Below are 9,838 nucleotides of genomic sequence, written 5' to 3' on the forward strand. Positions count from 1 at the left end.
TAGTAAAGGTGATTACCCATAGCCATAAACTGAGTGGGGATCAAGGTGGAAACTAGACTTCTCTATATCTTTTTATATCCTTTTGACTTTTAAATTGTATTACCTATTCACAAACATAGACAAACTTTCAAATAAAAGTTTTAGAATAGTTTCTGGGCTCTCTGGGCATTTTAGATTTTTAGAGACATTGCAGAGGTCTTAGAATACCTGGTTACTCCCACACCCTGTTTCCCTTATCAATATGTTACATTGGTTTAGTACATTTATCACGACTGTAGAATCACTGTTGACTATCATTACTAACGTCCATGCTTCCCTCATATTTCCTTAGTTTTTACCTGATGTCATTTTTCATTCCAGGGCCTCATGTTAGCATTTGTCATGTCTCTATAGTCTCTTCTCAGTGGTGACAGTTTCTCAGACTTGTTTTTGACAGGTTTGGAGGAGTACTTCTCAGGGTTTTGTAGACTATCATTCCCTTGGTTTTTGACTGATGTTTTCCTCATTATTATCCTAAGGTTATAGGCTTTTGAGGCTCAAGACCACATAGGTGGTGAAATATCATTCTTATATCAAGGTGGCATACTGTCAGCTCATGACTACTGAGACATAAAACAACTTGTAAAATGGAAGGGGAAAAAAAGGCAGAAAGAGAACAATATGTGTAATTTGGATTTGGAGCAAAGGTTTCAAGTTTGGAGACAGAATTGAATTTGTTCTCAGGGGACAAGAGTGGCAGCTCCCCACCAAATTCTTCACGCATTAATCTGAACGATAAAGGTGGAATGGGCTGGTGGAGCCCCTTTATTTGGAGAGGTGAGGGCTCTATTCTGTCGAAGTTCTAAAGGAGGCTGAGCGTCCCTGTTGCTAAGAGACGGCCCATCATAGCAACAGCAGCTCCACAGTAGGGGCAGTAGGAATAGGTAGAGCTACTTCTAGCCTCATGTCTCTTTTCCAACCCCAATTTTTTTTTAAGATTTTTTTATTTATTTATAAAAGAACTGGGGTATAGGCCAGAGGTGCAGGAGGGCGAGGGGATTCACCAGAGACAGAGTGGGGAGCAGAACAGGCAGACGGACCAAAAGCACTGCTGAGGGGAGCAGCAGGTGAGACTGGAGAGGTCTGCTGCTCCATGTGGGTAGCTCCCTGGCTGGCTGGGATCCAACCCGCACTGCAGAGACTGTGGACAGCTTCAAAGCACTGCGCTCAACCGACTGCGCCACCCAGGAGGCCCCCAATTTTTATTTAAGTAAGAGCTGTGTATTATTTTTATATTTGTGTATGTCTGAGATTCTGTGTTTGACATACCTTTGTAAAAGGAGATTAAGCTGCCAGTTGAATAGGTCAATAGTTCTGTGATGTAGTTGTGTGATGGAACATACTAAATAAAGCCATTTGATCTGGCTGCCACCCAGTTGTCCTGGGGTTACAATATGCTGGAGCAACCCCATTCAGTCTGTATCACATCATGTTACTCTACCAGCTGGAAATAAATTACATTTGAAAGGTTTGTTTATTTTTTCAGGAATCAAGGTCAGAGATGCAAATGAGGTGTCAGTTCTGAAGGAAAGACCTTGGTAAGGATGGACCCTCACCTAAAGGCCCCTAGCTTATATAATGCAGATGCATTACAGATTCCTGAGTATAAAAAAAGTAGCTCAGTATGTGCACCAGTTAAAAAAGCTTAAGAACGGACCCATGGAAGAAAGACGCTATAAGTGCAGCAAATGTGGGAAGAAGTTTGCTCAGAGCTCAGGCCTTGTTCAACACCGGAGAATCCACACTGGAGAGAAACCCTATGAGTGTGATCACTGTGGAAAAGCCTTCAGCGTACGTCAACCCTCACCGTACATGAGAGAATCCACACTGGCGAGAGGCCTTATACGTGTAATGAGTGCAGGAAGGCCTTTAGTGTGAGGGCACACCTGATAATACATCAGAGAATCCACAATGGAGAGAAACCCTATGAATGTAATGACTATGGTAAAGCCTTCAGTGTGAGCTCAGCCCTCACCAAACATCAGAGAATCCATACAGGAGAAAAGCCTTATGAGTTTCAGGAGTGTGGGAAGGCCTTCTATGTGAACTCAGCCTCATTAATCACCAGAGGATTCACTCTGGAGAAAAGCCCTATGAGTGTGAAGAATGCAGGAGAGAATTCAGCCAGATTTCCACCCTCATACATCACCAGATAGTCCATACCGGGGAAAACCATATGAGTGTGACGAGTGTGGGAAAGCCTTCCGTGGCAGCTCGAATCTTATGAAACACCAGAAAGTACATGCAAAAGGAAAGTGTCACCAGTGATTCATGTGGTGTAGGTATACCAAAGGCCTTTTTGGTATCAGACTTTGTCATTAAAAGAAAGCCATGTTAAAAGTGTTTTAATTGACATGCAGTTCCTGGCACTATTGAAGACATGAGAAGTCAGTGAAAAATGAATCCATCAGCAAAATGACTTAGGGTCTAAACCACATCTAGTTCTGGAAATGCAGTTTTACAACCCATAAGGTAAAGCCACTTGCAAATCATTTACTGTAATGTAGTTTTGGTTTAGTAAGAGCAAATTTCAGTATTTCAAACATTGTTTTTATTTTTTATGCGTCCCAGCCTTTTATTATCATTGTTACTACCAGTATTAAATGTGAAACATTCAGTCTTGAAATTGGAAGTAAAAGTAATGTTTGGTATGACTGGGACCCTACAGCCTTCTTGGATCTATAGATACTAACTTGTTGGCCTCTACCTTTCTTAGTTTTTCATGTACTGCTATCCTCTCAAGAATGAGTAGGTGGGTTAGGTAGAACATCTGTTTTTATGTTGGAAGCCCACTAGGTAATTCTTTAAGCTTTTTCTTACTTAGTTAACAAAGTGCTAGACCTTTGGACTTACTGATTCAGTAAACCCCTGAACTTGACTGAACTTCCCAAATCAAAACAGGGGCCTGCCTGGTGGCACAAGAAGTTAAGTGTTAACACTATGAAGCTATCCACAGCCACTGCAGCATGAGTTCTATTCCTGGCCAGGGAGCTGACCCATGACCTCTCCTGTGTCCCCGCTGCTGCCCTCAGCAGTGGATTTCAGTAGATCCACCTACTCTGCTCCCCACTCTGTCTCTGGTGAATCCTCCCACCCCATCTCTGACCCACACCCCAGTTCTTCTATGCAAAAATAAAATAAAAATCTTACAATACAGGAATACTTATTTTTTTAAAAAAATCCATTTTGGGGAAAGTTCTTTGAATGTAAATACTGTGGGAAAACCTTCAGGCAAAGTTCAGATCTTGTCAAACACTGAGCTCATCTCTTAACAAACATCAGAGAAATATAGCAAAAATGAACCCCAGTAGTAAAATACATGGAAGAGGACATCTTCAACATCAGACATCATCAAAGAGCTGCAATTGGATGCAGTCATTTTAATTGTTTTAATTATTTTAATAACAATTAAATTATTTTAATAATAATAAAATAATTATTAAATTATTTTAATAATAATTGTTTTAATTATTCAATGTTGTCATGTCATTTATTTTTAAAGATTATTTATGAATACAAGAACTGGGGTACAGGCCAGTGGTGCAGAAGGTGACAGGATCCACCAGAGACAGAGTGGGGAACAGAACAAGTGGATCTACTGAAATACACTGTGTCTGCTGCGCCATGTGGTCAGCTCCCTGGCCGGGGATGGAACTCATGCTGCAGTGGCTATGGATAACTTCATAGTGCTGACATTTAACCCCTTGTACCACCAGAGAGGCCCCCAAATATGATTTTAGAAGTCCACTTTGATTTGTATGGAATGTTTTTGAGTGTGTCTCTATATTGCATCATTAACTGATAAAATCTGTTATTTTGAATTGACTTTCAACCCACATATACTCTACATTTCTAATAAATTCATCAGTTTTTAACCTTGATTTGAGAACGAGATAGTAATATAAACATTCTAAAAAGGTGTGGGAGATTAAGCTGAGTTTATTTCTTATCTGTTTCTTAGTTTTCTCTGTTACATATTATTTCTTAGCCTCTGGAGAGCCGCTGACAAGGCCCAGCACAGGGAACCACTCCATAAGGTCTTCCGCTAAGAATGATTAAGGGTAGGAATCTTTGTTTTATTCACTAATATATCTAAGCACTTCAGACAGATTAATTGTGCCATAAATATTGAATGAGTGGAGTAAAGAAGAGATCCCTGGGCCTCACACAGCTCTGAATTAATTATCAGAGTCTGAGGCCAAAAACTCATTAAGGAACTGATTCTAGTGATTAAGTAGTTCCCGACTATCCTGCTTAAAGAGGTTTTGAACCTCAATTGGAAAACAATCTAGGGGAAATGATACTGGTGGACAACACCATAACCAGACCCCATTACTAGAAATGATACAGTGATGTCATATCACTCCTGATGTGATTGCTCCACTGAAAAGGACACATCACTTCTGTGGTCTTCCCCAGAAAAATGGATATCTTGGGATCTAATCATAAGAAAACATTACCCAAATTTGGTGGGGTGGGTGGAGGGTCTATAGAACAACTGGGCTGTTTACCAATATTCTGAGGAATTGTTTTAGATTAAAAGGAATTTTTTAAATATAAGAACTAAATTCAATATGTGAGCCTAAATTGATTAAATCCTAGACTGAAATACACTTTCTATAAAGGACATTTTGGGAACAGTTGGTAAAATTTAAGCATGGCTTACACTTTTGATAATAGTATTGCATCAGTGTTCAATCCCCTCAGTCAGTGATTGTATGTGATCACAAAAGAGAATGTCTTTGTTTTTTGAAGATAAATGCTGACTTATTTATTTAGGGATGAAGGATTATAGTACACTTTAAGTAATTTTAGTGGTTTAGCAAATAGTAGGGAGGTAAAAACAAATGTGGCAAACAATTGATGAATCTAGGTGAAAGGTATTTACTGTTCATTACATAGCTCTTGCAAATTTTTCTGAGTAGAGGTTGAAAACAAAGACAGTGTCTCCAACACAGACCCAAAGAGTATACTTGAAGTATTGGTTTTTATTGGAGAATTTGTAGAGAGTGGGAGAAAGAAGATTTGTGATGGAGGCATAGATACTATGTGGGTTACTATAAAGGTAACAAGAATTACCTTTCCTATACTGGTGTGTATGTGTGTGTGTGTGCAGAGTATACATAGACCAGGACTAGTCCTGTTTAAATATCCTGGTTGTATTCACAGCTAAGCCATGATACTGAATATTACTCCAGTTTGAGGAGGGATTTTTTGTTATATTTCTTCTTTCCAAAGGTCTATTTGCCCTGAAGTGTTTCTTTTTACCATCTACAATTTCTATTGGATGATTATCATACTCCGTTCCAAAGTCAAGATTCCTTTCATATAAACTCATAACTACATCCCTGACACTGAAAACTACCTACAGCTCACCTTGGTAGGCATAAGCATTAAATATTGCAGTGTTAGAACCTGGAGTGTCCTTGAAAAATGCACTTGTCCTTCCCTCAAACCTCTGTTAAGTGTCAACTTCCTGCCAAGCATTTATCTTTTTATTTTATTTTTTTGCATAGAAGAACTGGGTGTAGGCCAGAGATGTGGAGTGCAGAGAGGGTGTGTGTGTGAGGGTGGTGAGAGGATTCACCAGAGACAGAGTGGGGAGCAAAACGGGCAGACCCACTGAAATACGCTGCTGAGGGGAGCAGCAGGCGAGACAGGAGAGGTCTGCTGTGCCATGTGGGTCACCTCCCTGGCCAGGATAGAACTCAGGCCAATTTAGCTTAGGTGAGACTTAACCCCAGGCTACCAGCGAGACCCCCGCCAAGCATTTAAAGAAATATGATAGGCTGGACTCTGTTGAATAAGGATCTCAAGATGGCTGGGTGAAAACTTGCTCTAAAAGCAATTGACTGGGTAGCTTTTGGGGAGATCATCCCCTGAAACCAAAAGGCCATTGCCAACTCTGTCAAGTCGTGGAATGAGACTTTCACCTCCAGATTGACTATTTTCCCTGAGAGCCCACCTGCTGTCGACTGGGCTTACTACAAGCCCAATATAGTAAAGGCTGGCTTGGTAGATAACCTTGAGAAGTTTAATGCTCCTGTGCCAGAGGGTAAATATACTGCCCAGGCAGATGCTGAAGAAAAAGATGTAAAAGTTGTGCTGAGTTTTTGAACCTCTCCAGGGCCAGGATGGAGGAGTACCAGAAAGAGCTGGAGAACATAAAGAACATAATTCCATTTGATCTGATGACCATTAAAGACCTGAATGAAGTCCTCCCAGAAACCAAGTTAGACAAGAAGTATCCGTACTGGTGACACAAGCCCATGGAGAGTTTATACCTTGAGTGTGGTAGAATGCACTGGTTCTCATAATTCTGAATATTAAAAATAATTATATAGTAAAAAGATAGTATACAAAGAAATATGTGTTATAAATGCAAATGCAAATGGATATACTGCCACAGCAAAAATATGCTTTCCTGAAAAATATCTTTCATATTTTTTATTTCATTATTGTTAACACATTTGCAGTATTCAGAGTACCCTAAAAGCAGGTGGTTTTCTGAAGTAAACCAGTCTCAAGATCCTCAGAGCAAGCAGATGGTGTTCAGAGTTAAACAACTTCCCTCCAAGGTTCACCTACCAGGAACACAAGAGATGTGTCTCCTGGTGTAGCATGGACACTCACTTGTTGACTTGCAGTGTTCTTTTTGTACATTGATGAGTATTACTTCTTTTATTTTTAGTTTAAAACCATGGACTACTGAGAGGAATCTTTACTAACTGCTTGTTAGGCACCCATACTTTGGTTAGCTGAGTGTATGCAGACAAACTTGGCTATGGCTAACCCATTTCTTTGATTTGGGACCACTCTTTGCATATGTGAGCACTTTGATGTCACTGAATGGAAATCCCAAAGTGACCATGGTCCTTTCTTTACAGGCAAATACTTGTCAATCCTATTGAACCAAATGTCAAACTGTACCCCAAAACTGTACCCACAATAAAACCCCTAAGTTCTTAAAGAGCTCAACCTACATAATAGAGAATCATTCTGCCTAAAGAATTCCAGTATTTTACAACATCTGTGTTATGCTCTCTGAGACAAAGGTCATAAGAAATTAACTCTTCTCTCTTCAATAATATCTAAATAAATGATGTAAAAGATATAAATAAAAATATATTCAAAAATAATAATATTAAATAACAAAAAAACACGAATAGCCAAAGCCCTGCTGATGAAAACAAAGGAGAAAGGAGGTATGATACTTCCAAACTTCAAGCTATACTACAAAGCCATAATAATTAAAACAGTATGGTATTGGAACAAAAACAGACACACAGACCAATGGAACTGAATAGGGAATGCAGAAATAAAGGCACCCTTATATGAACAACTAATCTTTGACAAAGGAGCAAAGAATATGCAATGGAACATAGACAGTTTGTTCAATAAATGGTGCTGGGAAAATTGGACCTCCACATGCAAGAAAATGAAACTGGACTACCACCTCTCACTGTGCACAAAAATCAACTCAAAATGGATAAAAGAAATGGACATAAGACCTGAAACCATAAAATATATAGAAAAAATATAGGGAAAACATTACAGGACATACATCGCAATAATGTCTTTAAAGACTCATCACCCAAAGCAGTGATAGTGAAGGCAAAGATAAACACCTGGGATTACATCAAACTGAAAAGCTTCTGTACAGCAAAAGAGACATTCACCAAAACAGAGAGACACCCCACTGATTGGGAAAAAATCTTTGTACTCCATCCAACTGATAAGGGAATGATCACTAAGATATACAAAGAACTCACCCAGCTCAACAAAAACAAAATAAATAATCCAGTCAAGAAATGGGCAAAAGAACTTAAAAGATATTTCTCCAAAGAGGAAATGCAAATGGCCAACAGGTATATGAAAAAATGTTCAATATCCCTTATCATCAGGGAAATGCAAATCAAAACCACACTGAGACACCACCTTACATCAGTAAGAATGGCACATATCAAAAAACAAGCAACAACAAATATTGGTGAGGATGTGGTTAAAAAAGGAACTCTCCTATATTGCTGATGGGAGTGCAAACTGGTCCAACCACTATGGAAAGCTGTCTGGAAGTTCCTCAGTCTGCTAAAAATGGAGCTGCCATACGACCCAGCAGTTCCACTACTAGGGATCTACCCAAAGTACCCAAAAACATTGATTCAAAAGAACACCTGTACCCCTATGTTTATTGCAGCACTATTTACAATAGGTAAAACCTGGAAACAACCGAAATGCCCAAAAATAGATGACTGGATCAAGAAGATGTGGTATATATACACAATGAAATATTAATTCAGCAATCAAAAAAGATAAACGCATGCCATTAGCAGCAACATGGATGGAGCTAGAAGGAATTATGCTCAGTGAAATAAGCCAGAAGGAAAAAGAAAAATATCAGATGGTTTCACTTATAACAGGAATATAGGGAAACCAAATAAGACATCAGTGTAAAAAAAAAAAAAATAACAGCACAAAACACAGCAAAGCAAAAACAGACAATTACAAATCAGAGACATACTGCAGGGGAGGAGGAGGGAGAGGGATCAGAGGGAGGGAGGGAGGAGAACAGGAGACTGTGGTGATGGTGCACGGATGCCTTGGGGAAGGAAATTCTGTGGGGACTCAACCTGAGGCAGTGGGGGGGAGAAAATATTGTTTAAAAAAATTAAAAAATAATAATAATATTGAATATCTAAAGTAACTAACAAAGCAGCCACCTCTTTAACTGCCTTTCTGACATGGGGGTGGGAGGCTGAGAATGATAATTTCTAATTCTTGGCGGGAGCAATTTATTAGTAATTACAATAACAATATGCAATAATATATAATATGTACAATAATAATTGAAAGTTAGATAAGAGAAATAAGAATTATTCCATCTCTAGCTGACAAAATGACCTGCTCTGCAAATTATAGAAAATTCTCTAAACATCCTAGGATAGTATCCTGGCATTGGGGGGTGGGGGAAGTACTCAAGACAGTCAGTCATGTAAATTCCCTGGGGTAGACCCCAACCATTTGGTCGTGGTAAATTTTGAAGAACACTTTTATCTCCAGCTGATTCTAACCATGCTTTAGAAAAATCATACAAGATTGACATGATAGTTTCAAAAATAGGGCAAATTTAACAGCTTCTGCCTTAGGCAACAGGTTCACAAACTTAAGCATCAAAATCACCTGGAAGACTTAAACCACTGGTTGCTGGAGTGAGAATGTGTTCTATTAACAAGTTTCCAAGTAGTGCTGATGCCGTGGGTCTGTGGACCACACTTTGATAACCACTGCCTTGACACATAGGCCACTAACGTGCAGATTAAAGAAGTTACAGAATTGAAGAAAATGGTGTTCAAAACTGAAACTGCTTGGTATGCTGCTTTTTAAAAATTTATTTATTTATGTATACAAGAACGGGGGTAAGGCCACAGGTGTGATGGGTGAGAGCATTCACTAAAGACAGATCAACTGAAATACACTGCTGAGGGGAGCAGCGGGCAAGACAGAAGTCTGCTGCGCCGTGTGGGTAGGTCCTTGGCTGGGGATCTAACACAAACCTCGTGATGCAGTGGCTGCATCTTAACCCCTTACACCACCAGGGAGGCCCGGTATGCTGCTTTCTTGACAAATTTAGAAAACAATGTACTTGAAGTCTTGCCAACTCATCTGACATTCAGTTTAGTGTGGTCCATGGCGATACTGTATTAAAAATAAGAAAAGTGGGCCTCCCCGGTTGCACAGCGGGTTGAGCACAGCACTGTGAAGCTGTCCCCAGCCTCTGCAGCTCAGGCTCAATTTCTGG

At 39.6% G+C, this 9,838-nt stretch overlaps 1 pseudogene across 1 annotated transcript; it reads left to right on the plus strand.

Moving 5' to 3' along the window:
• The first annotated feature begins 1,698 nt into the window (after positions 1–1,698).
• Positions 1,699–6,299, plus strand: LOC311167691 (ATP synthase subunit d, mitochondrial-like; annotated as a pseudogene). The gene is made up of 2 exons: positions 1,699–1,830; positions 5,869–6,299. The product of its transcript is annotated as an ATP synthase subunit d, mitochondrial-like (transcript).
• Positions 6,300–9,838: the final 3,539 nt, after the last annotated feature.

Source organism: Talpa europaea (assembly GCF_964194135.1).
Source record: "Talpa europaea genome assembly, chromosome: 2".
NCBI classification, from domain to species: domain Eukaryota; kingdom Metazoa; phylum Chordata; class Mammalia; order Eulipotyphla; family Talpidae; genus Talpa; species Talpa europaea.